Here is a 19,922-nt window from a genome sequence, read left to right as displayed (position 1 = left end):
ATTCCGTACCCCGAGGGCTAAAACTCAGCAACAAGAGGATTAAGGAAGGTTGCCATCAAATTAATTACAATACAATATGAAATACTCTATAAAGGGTTAAAGCATAGTAGAGGAAGGAAATAATTCAGATAAGAGTAGAAATCAATGAGATAGAAAAAGGAAAAAGAATAGGAAAAAATTAAGCCCATAATTTAATTCTTTAAAAGGACTAATAACATTAATAACCCTTAGTAAGACTGACCCAGAACAAAAACAAATTCCATCAATATTAGGGATGAAGGGAGATATGACTAGTCATACAGAAGATAAAATATTTGGGAGTATTATGAAAACTTTAGGTCAATAAATTTGATAATTTAGATGAAATGGGCAACCTCTTTGAAAGGGTAACTTATCAAAATTGAGGGGAGAAATAATAGAAAATCTCAATCACTTGAAATCTACTTAAAAAATTGAGTTTCTTAATAACTACATTCCCATGCCAGGTTTAAATGTTTTCACACTTTACCTATTGAGAGATATTTGTTGTTTCTAATTTAGCTATTAAAAAGAATGTTTATATGAACATTCATGTGCAATTTGTTGTGTGGATATAATTTTTTAATTCTCTGGAATGTATATCCAAGAATATGATTACCAGGTCATATGATAAGTGTGAGTTTATTTAATTTAAAAAATTCTATTTAAATTCAATTTAGTCAACATATACTGTTTTATTACTTTCAGGAGTAGAATTTAGTGATTCATCAGTTGCATATAACACCCAGTGTTCATTATCAAGTGCCCTCCTTAATACCCATCACCCAATTACCCTACAGCCCTACCAACTTCCCCTCCAGCAAACCTCTGTTCAATTACTAAACTGTTTTTCAGAGTAGCTCTACTATTTCACATTTCCAATGCCAGTGTATGAGAGAGAAAGAGTGCATTTTTGCCACCACTTGGTATTATCACAATTAAAAAAAAAATTTAGCCATTGTGATAGATGTGTAGTGATTTTTTTCATGTAATTTGGTTTGCATTTTCCTAATGACCAGTGATGTTGAACATATTTTCATGTGCTTATTTGTCATCTTCTGTGAAATGTCTATTAATATCCTTTACCCATTTTCTAATTGGATTGGTTGGTTTTTTACTGTTGACTTTTGAGCAATTTATGTAATCTAAATACATGTTCTTTGCCAGATATGTGATTTGATAATATTTATTTTCAGTCTGTAATTTACCTTTTCATCATTTTCATAAGGTCTCTCATTGATCAGAAATTTTAAATTTTGTTGAGGGTTAATTTATCAACTTTGGATGAGTAGTGGTTTAGTTATCAAACCTAAGAACTTCATATAACTTTAGTTCTTAAAGATTCTGGTTTTTTTTCCTAAAAATTTTGTAGTTTCATTTATATTTAATTGTTCACTTTGATATAAAAGTGAACAATTAGCTTTGTATCAGGTGTGAGGTTTGAATCCAATTTCATTCTTTTGACTGAGGATGTGTATTTGTTTCAACATCATTGATAGAAAAGACTGTTGTGCATTAAATTGCTCTTGCATCTAAGTCAGAAAGTCAGTAGGACATATTTTTGTGGATATAGTTCTGGGTTCTTCAATCTGTTCAATTCCTTTATGGGTCTATACTTATGTGATTATCATGCTGTCTTTTTTATTTTACCTACATATTAAGGATTTATGTAAACTATAGTGATTTCTCCCACTTTATTTTTATTTTTCAAGATTTTTAGACTATTCTTGATATTTCATACAAATTTTAGACTAAACTGCTTTATGTACACAAACTTGATAGGATTGTGATAGACATTATGTCAAACCTATACATCATTTTGGGGACAACTGACATCTTCACTATGTTGAGTCTTCCAATCCATGAATACAGTGAGTCTCTCCATTTATTTGGTCTTTTTTTACATGTCTTTTATTAGCATTTTGTAATTTTAGCATTTAGATTCTGTACATATCTTTTTTTAAGGCTTATGCCAAAGTATTTAATTTTATTGTTGCCATTATAAATGGTATTGTATTTTCAGTATTTATATATTTGTTATTATACAGAAACGCATTTTGTTTTATTCTCATGTCCTTCAAACTTACTGAAGTTACATAATTCTATGATGATTTTTGTTTTGTTTTCATTTTTTTGGGTAGAGTCTTTGAGATTTCTACATAGACCTGTCATTTACAAACTTGAAAATTTTTCCTTTTTTTGTTTTCAATCTGTGTGCTTTTATTCACTGCTTTGCCTTTCTGTGCTTGCTACAACTTCCAGTACTGTTCAAATCACAATAGGAAGGGAAAACATCCTCATTTGTTCCCAATCTTAAGGAAAATTTATTTACTCTTTACCATTAAGGATAATGTTAGTTGTAGGGTTGTTTTTAAACATTCTTTATAAAGTTGAGGACATTCTCCATTTTTAGGTTTCTAAGACTTTTTTATATCAAACTGTGTGTCTAATTGTACCCAGTGCCTTTTTTTTTTGCTTCAGTTGATAAGATCACATAAATCTTTGTCAGCCTGTTGATATGATGGATTACACTGATTGATGATCAAATACTGAAAACAATATTGCATATCTAGAAAAGCTACAACATGGTCCTGCTATACAATTCTTTTTATTCATGACCAGGTTTATTTGCTAATAATGTGAGAGACACAGAGAGAGAGAGAGGCAGAGACACAGGCAGAGGGAGAAGCAGGCTCCATGAGCCTGACATGGGACTCAATCCCACCGGGACACCTGCACCCCGATGTTTATAGCAGCAATGTCCACAGTAGCCACACTGTGGAAGGAGCCTCGGTGTCCATCAAAAGATGAATGGATAAAGAAGATGTGGTCTATGTATACAATGGAGTATTACTCAGCCATTAGAAATGACAAATACCCACCATTTGCTTCAACATGGATGGAACTGGAGGGTATTATGCTGAGTGAAATAAGTCAATCGGAAAAGGACAAACATTATATGGTCTCATTCATTTGGGGAATATAAAAAATAGTGAAAGGGAGTAAAGGGAAAGGAGAGAAAATGCGTGAAAGGTTCAGTGAGGGTGACAAAACATGAGAGACTCCTAACTCTGGGAAATGAACAAGGGGTAGTGGAAGGGGAGGTGGGCGGGGGGTTGGGGTGACTGGGTGATGGGCACTGAGGGGGGCACTTGGGATGAGCACTGGCTGTAATGCTGTATGTTGGCAAATTGAACTCCAATTAAAAAAAAAAAAAGAAAAAAAAGAGGGAGAAGCAGGCTCCACGCAGGGAGCCCAATGTGAGATTCAATCCGGGTCTCCAGAATCACGCCCTGGACCGAAGGCGGCCCTAAACCACTGAGCCACCTGGGCTGCCCCGGTTGTTATGTTTCTAAGAACAAGTCCATTTTCTATCATATTCAGTTGTTGGTGTGTGATTGTTAATAGTATTCTCTTTTGATCCTTTTTATTTCTGTGACATCAGTTTTAATTTGCTTTCATTTCTCATTTTGTCTATTTGTGTTTTCTCTTTTTTCTTAATGTAGCTGGAGGTCTGTCAATTTTATCGAGTTAAAAAAAACCCCTTAGCTTCACAATTTTTTTCTATTATTTTCTTTCTTTTTCTTTTATTCTTTCCATTTTATTTACTTCTGCTCTAATCTTTATTTTTAGTACTTTGACCTTTCTTCTATTTTTAGATTTTTAAAAGTTTTATTTCTAATTAGGCTCCAATGCCAAGTGTGTAACTGTGTGTGTGTATATATATCTATATATATATATCTGTGTGTGTGTGTGTGTTTCCTATTCAGCCACTCTATGTCTTTTGTTCATGGAATTTAATCTATTTACATTTAAATTAATTATTGATAGGGAAGTTATTTACTATTAAAATTTTGTTAATTGTTTTGTGTTTATTTTGCAGTTATTTTGTCTGTCTTTTCCTCTCTTACTGTCTGTTGTGTTTCATTTATTTTTTTCTTATTTGCCAATTTTTACTTAAAATATTTTTCTGCTATTGAGTTTCTTACGTATTTTGCATTAACTCCTTATCAAATACATGGTTTATAAGTATTTATCTCCTATTCCATATTTTGCCTTTTCATTTTGTGATTTGTTTCTTTTGATGTGAAGAGTCTTTTAGTTGGATGCATCCCCATTTTTTAAAAATTTTCTTTTCTTATCAAACCCCAAAAATCATTGCTAAGCCAACATTAAGGCATGTTTTCCTATGTTTTTTCTAGTTATTATAGTTTCACATCTTATAGTTATGTCTTTAATCCATTTCAAGTTCATTTCTGTAAATGATGTAGGATAGGGGTCCAATATCACCAGTTTTACAACTACATTTATTGAAGACACTATCATTTTCTCATTGTGTGTTCTTGCCATCCCTGTAAAAGATGAGTTGACATTTTATGTATGGATTTGTATCGGGGCTCCCAAATATGCTGCATTGGTCTGTCTTTTCATGCCAGGAGCATATTGTTATAATGACCTATAGATTTTTAATACAGGGTAAAATCATGTAGTGTGATACTTCAACTTTCTCATTTACTTTGCCTATATGGGGTCTTTTGTGGTGCCATAAGAATTTTAGGATTTTTTAATCTGCTTCTGTGAAAAACACGATTGAATTTTTGATAGGGATTACTTTGCATCTGTTCATTTCTTTAGGTAGTGTGAACATTTTAACATTATTAATTCTAATTCATGAACATAAGATATCTAATCATTGTGTCCTTATCAATTTCTTTCATCAGTGTACTATAGTTTTCAGTGTACTGTTTTTTCAACTTCTTGGTTAAATTTATTTCTAAGTACTTTATTATTTGAGAACTATTGTAAGGGGATTATTTTGTTAATTTCTTTTTCTGATAGTTTGGCAGTGAATAGAAACACAACTGATTTTTGTATGTTCACATTGTACCCTGCAACATAGTTCAGTTGACTGATTTTTCCCTTTTAACCTGTAGTGATTACTTACATTATCTGATTTTTTAAAAAAATTTTATTCATGAAATAGAGAGAGAGAGGAGAGAGAGAGAGAGAAAGAGAGAGAGGAGAGAGAGAGGCAGAGACACAGGCAGAGGGAGAAGCAGGCTCCATGCAGGGAGTCTGACGCAGGACTCTGACCCTGGGTCTCCAGGATCATGCCCCGGGGCCAAAGGTGGCACTAAACCACTAAGCCATCCAGGCTGCCCACATTATCTGATTTTTTAATGTTGAACCAGCTCTGCATATCTGGGGTAAATCCCAGTTAGTTGTGGTCTATAATTTTTTTTATTCACTGTTGCATTCAGTTTTCTAATATTTTGTTAGGAATTTTTGCATCTATATTTATGAAAGATATTGGTCATAGTTTTTTTTTTATGTATTTGTCTGATTTTGGTATTAGAGTAATGGACCCACTGTTTGTTTATCTTTTTAGAAGCATTAAAAGCTAGTTCAGTTTTGAGATTTGTTTTGAAAAGCCCAGGCAGTTTTGTCTGGCATCTGCCCCTCTTCCATTCCTGTGTGGGATGTGGCCACGGTGGCCTGGATTCCTGGCTGTTATTCTCTATGGTCACCCAGAAAGTGGCCCCTCTCAGGGCTACTCTGGTCCTGGGGGCTTCATGCAGTGGAGCTCCCAATTGGAAGCAAGGTGGCAGAAGTCAAGCCCAGGGATGGCTCAGGTTGGGGGACCTATCAGGTTTGAGCTGGTTTACCAACATCTCAACCCCCAGGATGAGGGTGAACCAGGACCAGACATTGACACCTGCTTAAATACAGAGCAAGAAAGGAGATAGGCATTCCTGCAACTGCTGTGCTAATTCAGTAAATCTAAGTAAAAGTCCCCCCCCCAAAAAAAAAAACCTTCCTAATTGAAGTAGTGCCTCTGCTTCTATACCCTGAAAGAGTGTTTAGAGAATTGGTATTATTTCTCCCTTAAAATTTTAGTAGAATTTGACAGTGAAACCCATCTGGGCCAGCTGATTCCTGTTTCAAAGGTTATTGTTTTTATTTAATTTCTTTAATAGATATATACCTATTCATATTGTCTATTTCCTCTTGTTGAAGTTTAACAAACTGTGTCTTTCATAGAAGATTAACAAATTGTGCCCACTTCATCTAAATTTTCAAATTTGTGGTCATAGGGTTGTTCATCATTTTCCTTTATTGTGTTTATATGTATATGTATATTTTATTAAATTTGATTTGCCATCATATAGTATAACACGCGTGCTTATCCTGTGTCAAGTGCCCCCCTCAGTGCTTGTCACCCAGTCACCCCATCCTCCCACCCACCCCCCCTTCCACTACCCCTTGTTCATTTCCCAGAGTTAGGAGTCTCTCATGGTTTGTCATCCTCTCTAATTTTTCCCACTCATTTTCTCTCCTTTCCCCTATAATCCCTTTCACTATTTCTTATACTCCCTGTATGAGTGAAACCATATGATGATTGTCCTTCTCCGATTGACTTACTTCACTCAGCAAAATACCCTCCAGTTCCATCCATATCGAAGCAAATGGTGGGTATTTGTTTCTAAAAGCTGAGTAGTATTCCATTGTATATATAGACCACATCTTTATCCATTCATCTTTTGATGGACATCAAGGCTCCTTCCACAGTTTGGCTATTGTGGACATTCCTGCTATGAACTTTGCGGTGCAGGTGTCCCGGCTTTTACTGCATCTGTATCTTTGGGATAAATCCCCAGTAGTGCAATTGCTGGGTCATAGGGTAGCTCTATTTTTAACTCTTTGAGGAACTTCCACACGGTTATCCAGAGTGTCTGCACCAGTTCACATTCCCACCAACCGTGCAAGAGGGTTCCCCTTTCTCCATATTCTCTCAAACATTTGTTATTTCCGGTCTTGTTAATTTTCACCATACTCACTGGTGTGAGATAGTATCTCATTGTGGTTTTGATTTGTATTTTCCTGATAAGTGTTGTGGAGCATTTTCTCATGTGCTTGTTGGCTATATGTATGTCTTCTTTGGTGAAGATAAAGAGCTTCTGCACAGCAAAAGAAAGAGTCAACAAAACTAAAAGACAACCTAGAGAATGGGAGAAGGTATTTGCAAATGACATATCAGATAAAGGGCTAGTATCCAAGATCTATAAACAACTTATTAAACTTAACACCCAAGAAACAACAACAACAAAAAAATCCAATCATGAAATGGGCAGAAGACATGAACAGACATTTCACCAAAGAAGACATATGCATGACTTTATTATGCTTTAAATGGGCATGAGATGTAGAATTATGCTTTTTTTTTTTTTTTTTTTTTTTTTTTTTTTTAGATCTGATATGAGTAACTAATGTCCTTTCTCTTTTGTACTTAGTTTACCTGGCTAGAGGTTCAGTAATTTTATTGATAGGAACCACCTTTCAGTTTCATTGATTTTCTCTATTGATTTCCTTTTAAATTTCTTTTCAAATTGTTATAATTAATTTCTGTCTGCTTACCTTAGATTTAATTTGTTCTTTTCTAGTTTTCTAAGGTGGAAACTTATATTAGGGTTTTTAGATACTTTTTCTTTTCTAATATGTGTATTGAATATAATATAAATTTCCCTCTAAGCACTGTGATTTGGTGTCTGATATTAATTCAGGGAGATTTTCAGTCATTGCTTTCAAATGTGTCTTATATTCCTTTCTCCTTTTGGTATTCTAATTATCTTTATGTAAGCTCTTTTGTAGTTGTGGCATAGTACTTGGATGATCTCTTCTGTTTTTTTTTTCTTTGTGTTCTTTGCTTTTTATTTCATTTTTGAAGTTTCTACTGATAATAGTCTCAAGCTCAGAGATTCTTTCTTTAGCCATGCCCAGTCTACTGGTGAGCCATCAAAGGCATTTTTCATTTCTCTTAACATTTTTTAATCTCTAGAGTTATTTATTTATTTATTTATTTATTTATTTATTTATTTATTTATCTATCCATCCTTAGAATTTTCATCTCTCTGAATACATCTCCTCATCTGTTCTTGCTTGATGTCTACTTTATCCATCAGAGTCCTTAGCATCATATAATCATGGTTGTTTTAAATTTCCAGGCTAACAATTGAAATATCGTTGCCATTCTTTTTTTTTTTTTTTTTTTAATGATAGTCACACAGAGAGAGAGAGAGAGAGAGGCAGAGACATAGGCAGAGGGAGAAGCAGGCTCCATGCACTGGGAGCCCGACGTGGGATTCGATCCGGGTCTCCAGGATCGCGCCCTAGGCCAAAGGCAGGTGCTAAACCGCTGCACCACCCAGGGATCCCTATCGTTGCCATTCTGATGCTTGCTCTCTCTCTCCAAATTGTTTTTTGAATTTTGGCATGCCCTGTAATCTTTTTCTTAATAGTTGGATATGACGTAATGGGTAAAGGGGATGCTATGAATAAATCTTTTGTAATGTACTGGTGAGGTGTCAGGAGAAACGAGGTGTTCTACAGTTTTATGATTAAGTCTCAGTTTTGTAGTAAACCTATGCCTCTGAACTATGAACTTCACAGGTGTTTCTCAGTTTTATTTCACCTCAATCCAGGTTCTGTTAAGAAGAGAGTGCTCTGATGTATTTAAGAATGTTTCCCCCCCTCCCATTGCTCAAAGTATGAGGAGTTTTTCTGATATTTACTATGGCATCATTGTCAAGCTCCTGTAGGTAAATTCACAAAACTGTGGGCCACCCTCATGAGTTCTCTGGAGCATTATTCTAGCATTGTCCATATTCTAGCATTTCATAAATTATAATCAGGATCACATGCTTTGGTTCTGGCTCCAGCAGCAGTTTTCACTGATTCTCTACTTCAGTAAGTTGCAACTCCCTGTGTTCTCTCCAATCCTGGAGTCTGATTTTCCCTGTGTCCTTCCTCTCTTACAGATCCAAGAAGACTTGTTGATTTTTCAGTATAATTAACATTTTACATGCTGTTAGGGTAGAGTGGTGACTTCTAAGCTCCTTACATGCAGAACCAGAAACTAGAAGTCTCTGATTCATTCTTCAGTTTGGCAGGATACAATATTTTTGGTTGACTTTTTTCCTCTGAGTACTTTGAATCTACTATCTCACTGCCTTCTGGCTTGCAAGGTTTCTGCTGAAAAATCTAAACTTAATGGTGTTCCATTATATATGATAAACCACTTTTCTCCTGTTGCTCTCAAAATTTTCTCTTTATATTTCACTTTTGATAATTTAATTATAATATATCTCAATGTACATTTCTTTAGGAACATATTATTTGGTGTCTTTTGAACTTCTTGGATCTGGATATTAATTTTCTTCTATATGTTTGGCGATTTTCTTTTTTTTTCTTTAAAGATTTATTTATTTATTTATTTATTTATTTATTTATTTATTTATTTATTTATTATGATAGAGAGAGGCAGAGACACAGCAGGATGGAGAAACAGGCTCCATGTTGGGAGCCTGACGCCGAATTCGATCCTGGGACTCCAGGATCGCGCCCTGGGCCAAAGGCAGGTGCCAAACTGCTGAGCCACCCAGGGTTCCCCATGTTTGGGGATTTTCAAGCCATAATTTATTTGAATAAGCTTTCTGTTTTTTTCAATTAAGATATAATTGGTTGGCAGCCCTGGTGGCACAGCGGTTTAGCGCCTGCAGCCTGGGATGTGATCCTGGAGACCCAGGATCGAGTCCCATGTCGGGCTCCCTGCATGTAGCCTGCTTCTCCCTGCCTGTGTCTCTGCCTCTCTCTCTGAATAAATAAATAAATAAATAAATAAATAAATAAATAAATAAATAAATCTTTAAAAAAAAGATATAATTGGCATAACATTATGTAAGTTTAAGGTATACAGTGTGTTGATTTGATATTTATATATTTCAGTATGATTATCATTATAGCACTAGCTAACTCCTTTATCATATCACATTATTCCTCCCTTCTCTCTCTTTGCCTTCTGAGACTTCTATTATGTGGATATTGTTCCTCTTGATAATGTTCCACAAGTACCTTAAGCTTTTTTCACTGTTTCAGTCACTTTTCTTTTTGCTTCTCTGACCTGTCTTTGAGGTCAGTTATTTTTTCTTAATGTTAATCTAGTCTGCTATTGAAACTTTCTAGTGTATTTTTCAGTTCAGTTATTTTTCAGCTCTGTGCTTGCTATTTGGTACTTTATTTTTTCAAGTTTTAATTTAAATTCTAGTTAACATAAAATGTAATATCAGTTGCAGGAGAATTTAGTGGTTCATCACATATATATAACACCCAGTAATCATTATAGCATGTGTTCTCCCTAATCTAAATCACCCATTTAGCCCATCCCCTACCCACTTCCCCTCCATCAACCCTCAATTTGTTCTCTATCATTAAGAGTCTCTTATGAAAAACAAGACTCTTATGTCTTTTTTATTCTCTCTCCTTTTTTCCCTTTCCCAAATGTTCATCTGCTTTGTTTTTTATATTCCATATATGAGTGAAATCATATGTATTTGTCTTTTTCTTACTGATGTATCTTACTTAGCATAATAGACTCTAGCTCCATCTACATCATTGCAAATGGCAACATTTCATTCTTTTTGATAGCTGAGTAATAACCCACGATGTATCTATAGATATAGACATGTATCTATATCTGTATCATCTATATCTATATATATATACCTTCTTGTTATCCATTCATCAGCTGATGGACGTTTGGGCTCTTTCCATAGTTTGGCTATTGTTGATAATGCCGCTATAAACATCAATGGTGCATGTACCCCCTTCAAATCTGTATTTTTGTATCTTTTGCGTAAATAACTGATAGTACAATTCTTGGATCATAGAGTAGTTCTATTTTTAACTTTTTGAGGAACCTCCATACAGTTTTCCCGAGTGGTTGCACCAGTTTGCATTCCTACCACCAGTGCAAGAGGTTTCCCTTTTCTCTGCATCGTTGCCAACATCTTTTGTTTCCTGGCATTTCATTGTGGTTTTGATTTGTATTTTCCTGATGCTGAGTGATGTTGAGCATATTTTCATGTTTCTATAAGCCATCTGGATATCTTCTTTGGAAAAAGTCTATTCAAGTCTTCTCTCCATTTTGTAATTGGTTTGGGTTTTGGTGTTGAGTTTGATAAATTCTTTATATTTTGAATACTAACCCTTTATCAGATACACTATTTGCCAATATATTCTTCCATTTCATAGGCTGCCTTTTAGTTTTGTTGATTGTCTCCTTCACTGTGCAGAAACTTTTTATCTTGATGAAGCTCCCATAGTTCATTTTCACTTTTGTTTCCCTTTCCTCCAGAGATGTGTATAGTAAGAAGTTGCTGTGGTCAATGTTAAAGAGGCTTCTGCCTGTGATCTCCTCTAGGATTTTGATGGTTTCTTGTCTCACATTTAGGTCTTTCATCCATTTTGAATTAGTTTTGTTTATAGTGTTAGAAAGTGTTCTAGTTTCTTTTGCAGGGTACTGTCCAGTTTTTCCAATACCACTTGTTGAAGAGACTTTTTTTTTAATTGGGAAAAGACTTTTATTCCTGCTTTGTCAAAGATTAGTTGACAATATAGTTGTGGTTACATTTCTGGCTTCTCTATTCTGTTCCATTGATCTATGAGTCTGTTTCTCTAAAGATTCCATGTATTTATTTGGCAGAGAGAGAGAGAGAGAGTGCACAAGCAAGGGGGAGCAGCAGGCAGAGGGAGGGGGAGAAGCAGACCCCCCACAGAACAGGGAACCCAATGCAGGGCTCAATCCCAGGACCTTGGGATCATGACCTGAGCTGAAGGCAGACTGAGCCAACTAGCATGACTATGTGTCTGTCTTTATGCCAGTACTATCCTGTCTTGATGATCACAGCTTTGTAATATAGCTTGAAGTCTGGAATCATGATGCCTCCAGCTTTGCTTTTCTTTTTCAGGGTTGCTTTGGCTATATGGGGTCTTTTGTCATTCCATACAAATTTTAGGATTGTTTGGTCTAGCGCTGTGAAAAATATTGGCATTTTGATAGGAATTGCTTGTCTTGGGTAGTATACACATTTTTAAAAAAGAGTTTTAAACTTATTTTAGAGACACAGAGTGCAAAAGGGAGGAGAGAGACAGCATAGGGGGGAGAGAAGAAGAGGGAGAGTTAGAGAATTTCAAGCAGAGTCCCTGATAAGCACAGGGCCCAATGTGGGGCTTGATCCCAAAACCCTGAGATCATGACCTGAGATGAATTCGGGTTGGATGCTTAACTGATTGAGCCATCCAGGTGCTCCAGGTAGTATAGACATTTTAACAATATTGGTTCTTCCGACCCATGAACATGGAATGTTTTCCATTTCTTGTGTTCTTTCAGTTCCTTTCTTCAGTGTTCAATAGTTTTCAGAGTACAGATCTTTTACCTCTTAGGTTAGATATTTTATGGTCTTTTGGTGCAATTATAAATGAGATCAATTCCTCTCTTTCTTTTTCTGCTGCCTCATTACTGATGTATAGAAATACAACAGATTTCTGTACATTGATTTTTATATCCTGTGACTGCTGAATTCATGTATTAGTTCTAGCAATTTTTTGGTTGAGTCTTTCAGGTTTTCTACATAGAGTATCATGTCATACATAAATAGTGAAAGTTTGACTTCTTTGCTAATTTGGATGCCTTCTATTTCTTTTTATGGTCTTATTGGTGAGGCTAAGACTTCCAGTACTATCCTAAATAACAATGGTGAGAGTGGACATGTCTGTCATGTTCCTGGCCTTAGGAGAAAAGCTCTCAGTTTTTCCCCATTGAGGATAATATTGATGTGGATCTTTTGTATGTGGCTTTTATGATGTTGAGGTATGTTCCATCTATGCCTACTTTTTCAAGGGTTTTATTTAAGAATGGATGCTGTATTTTTTCAAATGCTTTTTCTGCATCTATTGAGAGGGTCATATGGTTCTATCCATTCTTTTATTAATGTGATGTTTTACATTCTTTGTTTTGTGAATATTGAACCACCCCTACAGCCCAAGAATAAATCTCACTTGATCATGAGAATAATTTTTCTTTTGAGAGAGAGCTAGTGGGGGGGGGGGGGCGGAGGAAAAAGGAGGGAGAGAGGCCCAAGCAGGCTTTATACCCAACCCAAAGCCCAGCACAGGACTTGATCTCATGATCTTGAGACCATTACCTGAGCTGAAATCAAGTGTAGTTGCTTCACTTAACTGAGCAAGCTAGACATCCCATGGTGAATAATTATAACACATTGTTAGATTCAATTTGCTGGTATCTTGTTGAGAATTTTTGCATCCATGTTCATTAAGGATATTGACTTGTAATTCTCCTTTTCAGTGGAATCTTTGTCTAGTTTTGGAATCAAGTTAATGCTAGTTTTGTAGAATGAGTTTGGAAGTTTTCTTCCTTCTCTATTTTTTGGAACAGTTTGAGAAGAATAGATAGAACTCTTCTATAAATGACTAGTATTTCCCTGGGAAGCCATCTGGCCCTGAACTTTTGTATTTTGGGAGATTTTTGATTATTGATTCTATTTTTTTTGTGGTTATGAGTCTGTTTAAATTTTCTATTTTTTCCTGTTCCAGTTTTGATAGGTTGCATGTTTCTGTGAATTTATCCATTTCTTCCAGATTGCCCAGTTTGTTGGCATACATTTTTTTCATAATGTTCTATTATAATTGCTTGCATTTCTGTGGTATTTGTGATCTCTCCATTTCATTCATGATTTTACTTATTTGGTTCCTTTCTCTTTTCTTTTTGATAAGTCTAAGTAGGGTTTTTATCAATTTTATTAATTCTTTCAAAGAGCCAGTTCTTAGTTTAGTTTATCTGTTCTACTGTTGTTGTTTTTTTATCATTTATTTCTGTTCTAATCTTTATTATTTCCCTTCTTCTGCTGGCTTTAGGCTTTATTTGCTGTTCCTTTTCTAGCTCCTGTAGGTAGAAGGTTAGGTTGTATATTTGAGACTTTCTTGCTTCTTGAGGTAGACCTGTATTGCAATATACTTTCATCTTATGATAGTCTTTGCTGCATCCCAGAAGTTTTGCACTGTTGTGTTTCCATTTTCATTTGTTTCCATGTATTTTTTTTTTATTTATCCTTTAATTTCCTGGTTAACTCATTAATTCTTTAACCTTAGTATTCTTTAATATCCATGTATTTCTGGTCTTTCCAATTTTTTTCTTGTGGTTGACTTCAAGGTTCATAGTGTTATGGTATGAAACTATCCATGGTATGATCTCAATATTTTTGTACTTGTTGAGTGCTGATTTGTGACCCAGTGTGTGATCTATTCTGGAGAATATTCCATGTGCACTCAAAAAAGTGCTTTAGGGTGAAATGTTCTGAGTATATCTGTTAAGTCCATCTGGTCCAGTGTGTCATTCAAAGACATTTCCTTGTTGATTTTCTGCTTAGATGATCTGTCTGTTGGCTGTAAGTGTGGTGTTATAATCCCCTACTATCATTGTATTATTATCAATGAGTTTATGTACATCTGTTATTAATTGATTTATATATATATTTGGGTGCTCTCAAGTAGGGGGCATATATATTTACAGTTGTTAGTGCTTAATGTATAGAACCCTTAATTATGATATTGTACCTTTCTTTGTCTCTTATTACAAGTTTGGTTTTAAAATCTATTTTTTTCTGATATAAGTATGGCTACTCCAGCTTTCTTTTGATATCCATTAGCTTAATAGACGATCCTCCGTCCCCTCACTTTCAATCTGCAGGGGTCTTTAGGTCTAACATGAGTCTCTTGTAGGTGGCATACAGATTGGTCATGGGTTTTCTTTTTTTTTTTTTTAAACCCATTCTGATACCCTGTGTCTTCTGTTGGAACATTTAATCAATTTACATTCAGAGTAATTATTGATAGACATTATTAGTGCCATTTGTTGCCTATAATTTTGGTGTCTCTCATGATGTTCTCTGTTCCATTCTAGTCTTTGTTGCTTTTTTGTCTTTCTTTCCCACTCAAAGTGTCCTCTTTAAGGGCTGGTTTAGTGGTCACAAACTCCTTTAGTTTTGGTTTGTCTGGGAATATCTTTATCTCTCCTCTTATTCTGAATGACAGCCTTCCTGGATAAAGTATTCTTGGCTGCATATATTTTCCATTCAGCACATTGAATATATCCTGACACTCTTTTCTAGCCTGCTACATTTCTGTGGTTAGATCTGCTACAAACCTGATATGTCTTTCCTTGTAGGTTAAGGACTTTTTTCCCTTGCTGCTTTCTGGATTCTTTCCTTGTCTGCATATTTTGTGAATTTGACTATGATATGTCTTAATATGGGCTGGCTTTTGTTGAATTTGATGGAAATTCTCTGTTCCTCTCGAATTTTGATGTGTTTCCTTCTCCTGTTTAGGGAAGGTCTCAGCTATCATTTGTCAAAACAAAACAAAACAAAACAAAACACCATTTCCCCCTCTTCTGGGATGCCTCTGATATTGAATATTATACTTTAAGGCATTGCTGAGTTCCCTAATCTACATTCATATTCCAAAAATTTTTCTTTCTTCTTTTCAGCTTCATTATTTTGTATAATTTTATCTTCTATGTCACTGATTTGTTCCTCTTCTTCATCTATCCTTGTTGTTATTGCATCCGGTAACTTTTGTATCTCAGTTATAGCATTTTTTATTTTGGCCTGACTAGTATCTCTGTAGTCAGGGATTCTTTAGTGTCCTCTATGCTTTTATCAACCCCAGCTAGTATCCTTATTATTGTTGTTTTAAATTCTGATTCAGGCATCTTACTTGTATCAGTTTTGATATACATAAGAATGAGTCCTTTATTTTTTCCTGTTCTTTATTTTTTTGTGGTGAATTCCTCCATCTTGTCGATTTGTCTAGGTCACTAAATTTTTTGTTTGGTTGTTAGGAAAGCCTCGTATATTCCTGCTCCTGAGTGTAATGGCTATACTAAGGAAAATTTCCTGTAATATATTGGACCTGGTGCTTTAGAAGGTGTTTCAGAGTGTACACTCTGCTGTTGTGTTTTGGCTGCTCCTTCCCTCAGGTCAGTCCTCTGCAGAGTTTCTCCTTGCCTAAAGTGGCAAGTGTTTGGACTTTGTCCACTATGTGGCGAGTTTCAACTCAGTGTGTTTTGGTCTGCTTGTTAAAAGAAGTTTATCCTAGTTCTACTAAAGCTGAAGTTTTGCAGTGCTGTGTGATCAGTAGACATAGTGTCTGCAAGGAGTTTCTGCTGGTCTTGGGGAGGGGCCTGCTGCACTGATTCTCAGGCTGACTTACTCTAGTGGAGGTATACTTTCAGGGCATATATGTGGGGGTGGGGCTTAGTGTAAGCAGCCCTGGCCTCCACTGAGGGCATGCTGTGTTGCTCACTGAAGTTGGTCAATGCTGATAGGGGTAGGGAGAGAGATAGCATCACCCTGCCCTCTCCTCCCTGCGGTGGGTAGTTCATGCCTGCCACTCTTCAGGAAGCCCTTGCAGAAGAGCAAACTTTCACACTTCTTGTGTCCCCTTCTTCCATCAGATCCCTACCTTCACCCTGTCTGTTTTCAAACTATCTGCCATCTGGTGGCACAGTACTCCTCTGTTTAACTCAGGCACTCAACTAGGTTTCAAAACTCCAAATTTAGGGAACTGTGTGGTGGTGACCCATGCTGATCCTCTGGGGGTCTTACCACACTCTAGCCATTGCCAGTTGTCTCAGAAAATCAGTCATATGACCACGCAGCAGTTTGAAGTTTATGGTATAGTCAAGGTTTGCTGCCCTCAACAGGTGTCTCTGTTCCTATGCTAGTGAACAAGGCAGTATGGTGGCACCACTAACTCTTTTGTCCTTGGAGAGGCCATGCCACCACTCTGAAATGCACTCCAAGAAGGGGAACTGTCTCTCATCGTTCAGGCCACAGGATCTTCAGAATACTCTGCCTTCTCCTGTGCCCCTGCCCCACTGGATCACCACTAAGCCCACCAGGCAGGACCCTAGAAATGGCATAGATTTCTAAAACCTCAGGCTTTGAGCTCTGCTGCTTATAAAATCTTGCAGTAGTCAGTAGTCAGCCCTTCTCCTTTTACAGTCAATAGTATTGGGGCAGTTTTTCTTGTGCAATCCCCTGTGCACACTTTCACTCATTCATCTCTATATCTTTTCACTCTCTATCTCTCATGTCTCTTTCTGTGATCAGGGCTCCCTCCCCTTTATAGCACTTGCAGTTCTTTTCTCTCCCAAATCAACTCTCTGCAGCTCCTACTTGCCATGATGTGATCATTTCTCTACCCATGGATATGAAGTTTGTTCTCTCAGTTCTCAGATTGATTTTTTAGGTGTTCAGAATGATTTGATATTTATCCAGCTATGTTTGAGGAAAAAGACCAGCGTAGGGGCCCCTCCTCCTCCATCTCAATTATGTCCTCTGTTTCATAGTTTAAGAAAATGTTTTCTATCTCTTTTTTTTTTAATTCTCACTTTGTTCATGCATTGTTCTCTTGAACTCAGCATTTTTAATTCTCTGTGAGATAATTAATTTAACTTCATTAAGATCAGTTTCTGGCTATATCTTCTTCCTTTCTTTGAAACTTCTTTTTCTGATTCTTCATTTTACTTGACTCTGCTTTGGTATCTGCTCATTAGAAAAAACTAGTTGCTACTTTCAGTCTTTACTGACTGACCTTGTACAGAAAAGGATCCCAACAAGTCATCCTGGCCAATGATTTTGGAGGCCTCCACCAAATCTTTATATCTCTCAAAGGGGAAACATGCATCTGTGTCTTTTTCCTGCTCTGTTTGTGTTGGTGAGGCGAGAGGATTAGTAGCATTTACCCTCACAAGCTGCTGCCTCTATTCTCACCCTGGCAATTATATTGTGGTTGGCCCATCTGTGCTCCAGCATTGGGAGACCGCTGCTGATTCTTTGGGCTGTTTTGGTGAGGTAGGAAAACTGCACACATGGATCAACTTTTTCCATCTCCAAGGAGAAGCAGAGCTGGTATCTTTTTGTCCATTTACTCTGTGTTTAGTGGTAACATGGGGGAAAAAAATCAATAGTGTCTACTAGCCCAAGTCACTATCTCCATTTTTGCCTGGGTGGCTAGTTTGTGCTGAACCCATTAGAGCTTCAAGACAAGTGAAATAGGACATAGTTCTTTGACTAGCCCCTTCAGAAAAATTGGGGCACTAGATATATGGAAAAACCCTTCTCATGGTCTGGGTCAAGATGACAGCCTGAGGGTCTTTTTGTGACCATATGGTAATGGTCCGAGGCAGTGTCCCCATTGAAAGGGTCTACCAAGGGATCCCTGGGTGGCGCAGTGGTTTGGCGCCTGCCTTTGGCCCAGGGCGTGATCCCGGAGACCCGGGATCGAATCCCACATTGGGCTTCCGGTGCATGGAGCCTGCTTCTCCCTCTGCCTGTGTCTCTGCCTCCCTCTCTCTCTCTCTGTAACTATCATAAATAAATAAAAATTAAAAAAAAAAAAAAAAAAAGGAAAGGGTCTACCAAGCCTCCATCTTGGTTTGGTAAGTCTTATTTGACATTCTCCCAGAGTGTGCAGGACCTTTCAATTAGTTTCTGATTCCTTATAAAGGAAATTTGTCTGTGAATTGTTGCTGAATTTGTTTTTTAGGGAAGAGAGGATTCAAGGATTCCTCCTCCATTATCTTCCTGACCATAGTTTTAGCCTTTAATTCTTTGATACTTTTTAGCTCCAAATTCTTTCTGTTCTTGTCAGATTCTGATATGTATTTTAGATCTTTTGTTATTGTACCACAGGTTCTTGAGGCTTTATTCATTTTCTTATTTTCTTTCTTTCTTTGTTCATTTTTCTGTGTTATATATTGAGTAAATTCTGTTGATCTGTTCTCAAGTTCACTGGTTGCTGTCTCCACTTTGCTGTCTCCACTTTACTTAAGAGCCTATCAAATATGTTTTTTTCTGCAGGTTTGTTTATTATATATTTTTAGTTCTAATATTTTAATATGTTTTTATGGCTTCTAGTTCTGTTCTTTAGCTTTTAAAAGATTATTTGTAATTGGTTGCTGAAGCAATAGTATCACAGCTACTTTAAAATCTTTGTTAGTTCCATCATGTGGCTTATCTCAATATTGTTAACAGGTGGCTTTCTTTTCTCATTCTTGTGATTTTCTTGGTTCTTGGTATAGTGTATGACTTTTGGCTGTATACTCAACATTCAACTCTTTTTAAAAGCAAGTAACCCAGGTTAAGTTTAGGTTTGTTGTGATTTACTGTACCAAAGGCAATTTCTCTTTTTTGTGGGGGACTTTTAATGTTATTCTATTGTGATTCATTCTTTTGGCTCTTAAGCTCCTGCTGGATCTCTGCTGATGCAGGCTATAGTGGTAAAAGGTACTGTCCTGGGCCACTTTGTATTGCGAGGTGGGGCTGGCTGATGAAGGTCCCGTGGGATAGATAACATTTATTCTGGCTCTTCTCTAACCCTATCAGTACACTTCTCACTCCCTGTTAGTGCCCTTGGGTAAGGACAGTTCCTACCTGTGTCACTTTTTGTGTTGGGAATGTTGAGAATTATCTTATGAGGCTCATTTTCTCCCCCTGGCACAAGGCCAGGAGCTACAGAGACTTAACTACTGTCTGATGCTGGACAGAGGATTGGGGCATGGTTCACCTTATACCTTTTTGTGAAGGGCTTGTGGTACAGTCTGCTAGAACTAGTGCAGACAAAGGTGGCTGCTACTATTTCTTGGTGTGGGGCAGGGTAGGCCTTGCCACTGTCAGTGGGTGGAGGATAGGAGTTAAGCCTAGTTTTGAGGAAAAGTGAATGGTTACTGATAGAGATGTATGTCTGGCAGCTAATAACATATAAACAAATTCATAAAAGAGAATATGATGACACTGAAGTTTTAATAGCATATCATTAACAAAGCAACAGGATTGATTATAGATGTCACTAGATTTTTAAGGGAAGAAAAGGGAATATTCACTGAATGAGAATATTAGGGGAGAACCTGGGGAAACTAATGCTGCAAAAGTCCATGGGGAGGAGAGCTTGAACTAATGATGGTAAGATATTAAATAAATTAAATG

At 36.6% G+C, this 19,922-nt stretch overlaps 1 protein-coding gene across 1 annotated transcript in view; it reads left to right on the top strand.

Moving 5' to 3' along the window:
* The window catches only part of LOC140604506 (A disintegrin and metallopeptidase domain 3-like), a 110,856-nt gene that overhangs the window by 25,854 nt on the left and 65,080 nt on the right, over positions 1-19,922 (top strand). The gene's annotated exons all lie outside the window — the stretch shown is intronic.

The sequence above is a fragment of the Canis lupus genome, chromosome 15, assembly GCF_048164855.1.
Source record: "Canis lupus baileyi chromosome 15, mCanLup2.hap1, whole genome shotgun sequence".
Classification (NCBI taxonomy): domain Eukaryota; kingdom Metazoa; phylum Chordata; class Mammalia; order Carnivora; family Canidae; genus Canis; species Canis lupus.
The sequence above is the reverse complement of the archived record's forward strand: the minus strand, read 5'-3'. Positions and strand labels throughout refer to the sequence as shown.